Below are 2404 nucleotides of genomic sequence, written 5' to 3' on the forward strand. Positions count from 1 at the left end.
TGTGTTAATGTCTTTGGAGATAAGGAACATGTTAATGTCTTTGTTGTTAATGCTTTGGAGACAAGGAACATGATGATTGATATGGTTTTTTCATTTTTTCCCCAATTTTTTCCAATTTTTTTTAATTTTGTAAAAATCCGCGGATATCCGTGAGTCCCCTCCCCGGCGGATACGGAGTCCCCGTTATCCGTGGTGGGGACGGGGCGGGGACGGGGACTGGATATGGAGGCGGGGGGCAGGGGGCGGGGGGCATGTCCCCGCCCCCGTGGATACCCGTTGCCATCCCTATATGCCATTCTCAAAACAAACCATTTTCAACCCTTTTCAAAATCAATCCAAACATGCCAATTTCATCCCTTTTCTTTGAAATCAATCAAAATGTATCAAATTCAACATCAAGCCTCCTCAACTCACACATTGACACATAACCACAATTTACCAAAATCACTATCTCATCATTTTAACCCACTTCACCCAAGTGGCTCAAACTCAAACACATTGACATATCATATACTATTCCTCATGCCAATTCTCAACAACACCAATTCCAATAAATCATTATTGTACACAATCAACATCATACTCACCATCAACATGGTTCAACCCACATTCAACCATAACCATCATCAAGCATATATCACAACAGCATATTTCTCATACATCATACCACCAAGGCATCAATAATCATCATCACATATATGACCACATCATATCTCAATCATTCAACAACATCAACTATTCAATGCCTATCTTAGGGTCTCTAGCCTAAGTATTTCCTACCACATTACATATTAGATACGGGAAACCGAAACCATACCTTAGCCGATTTTCCCAAGCTCCACCGGAGCACTTCCAAATCACTTATCCACAAGCTCTCAAGGCCTCAACACCTCCAAGAACAGATTTTTCACCACCAAACCCTTTCCAAGCTTTTCAATATCACCAATCAAGCTCCAATATCCACACATACACAACCTAAGCCACAACCATCATACCCATACACAACATCTCAAAACCCAAACATCATAAAATCACAAATTACACTAGGGTTGAGAATCTTACCACACCCAAGGTCCAAGGAGACAAGATTAACCTTCTCCTTCAAGAGAGTTGGGTCCTATAACATCAAAGAACCCAAAATCTCAACATTTTACCCATGAAACTCGAAAATAAGGGCTGAAATTTCGAACAGAAACTTGTGGCTTACCTCAAGATTAGTTGTATGGGTTTTGTAGAGCTCTCCGCGGTGAACGCGTGGCCGCAAACGGAGCGGCAATCGGAGCTCTAGATCAAAAGTTATGGTGGTTTGAAGATCAAGTGAGAGATAGAGGTTTGAGAGAGTGTTCTTCCCCCATGGCCTCTCTTTTTCAGCGTGAATTGAGTGTTGTGAGGAGAGAGAATGCTGAAAACTAGGGTTTTGGTTTAGTTATGTTGGGCCAAGGGCCCACTTTGGGTCCGGTTGGCCCGGTTTGACCCGTTCGGTCCAATCTTGGTCCGAATTCTATAAAATTGGTACCAAAATTCTCGTCTCAGTCTCCTCTATCACATTTAGCCATAAACATTTTAGGCTTTCTAGAATAAATTCTCATTTATGGGTTAATTAGCCGTTAATTAACCGGGTTTTACATTCTACCCACCTAATTGCGAATTTTGCCCACAAAATTCAAATGCAATTACCTGAGAATAAATGCGGATAATCCGTTCGCATCTCCGACTCAAGTTCCCAAGTGTTCCTCAACACCGCCTCGACTCCAAGCCACTTTCACTAAAGAAACCTCTTTTCCACGCAACCGTTTGATACTAGTATCATCAATTCTGACTGGAGCCACTGGAAGCGTCAAATCTTCCCTTAACTGAACCGACTCAGGTTCTAACACATGGCTAGCATCAGGAGTGTACTTCCGAAGCTGCGACACGTGAAACACGTCGTGCAGGTTCGAAAGATGAGGTGGTAGAGCCATCCGATACGCCACCGGTCCAATCCTCTCCAGGATTTGAAATGGACCAATGTATCGAGGATTCAACTTCTTTGCTTTAATCGCCCTACCTACTCCCGTGGTCGGAGTAACCTTAAGGAAAACATGGTCTCCTTCCTCAAATTATAAGGGCTTTCGCCTCTGATCGGCGTAACTCTTCTGACGACTCTGCGCCGTAAGCATCCTATCTCGGATTTTCTTGACTTGTTCAGTAGTCTCAGCTATCATTTCTGGCCCCAACAAGCTTTTCTCTCCAGCTTCATACCAACATAGCGGAGATTGACATTTCCTCCCATACAAGGCCTCATACGGAGCCATTCCGATGCTCGCATGATAACTATTATTGTATGCAAACTCCACTAATGGCATATACCAATCCCAACTCGCCGGTTGGTCCAAAACACAAGCCCTCAACATATCCTCTAGTG

At 43.4% G+C, this 2404-nt stretch overlaps 1 pseudogene; it reads right to left on the bottom strand.

Moving 5' to 3' along the window:
- Positions 1-1687: 1687 nt before the first annotated feature.
- LOC130961031 (uncharacterized) lies at positions 1688-2090 on the bottom strand (annotated as a pseudogene).
- Positions 2091-2404: the final 314 nt, after the last annotated feature.

The sequence above is a fragment of the Arachis stenosperma genome, chromosome 2, assembly GCF_014773155.1.
Source record: "Arachis stenosperma cultivar V10309 chromosome 2, arast.V10309.gnm1.PFL2, whole genome shotgun sequence".
In the NCBI taxonomy this organism is placed as follows: domain Eukaryota; kingdom Viridiplantae; phylum Streptophyta; class Magnoliopsida; order Fabales; family Fabaceae; genus Arachis; species Arachis stenosperma.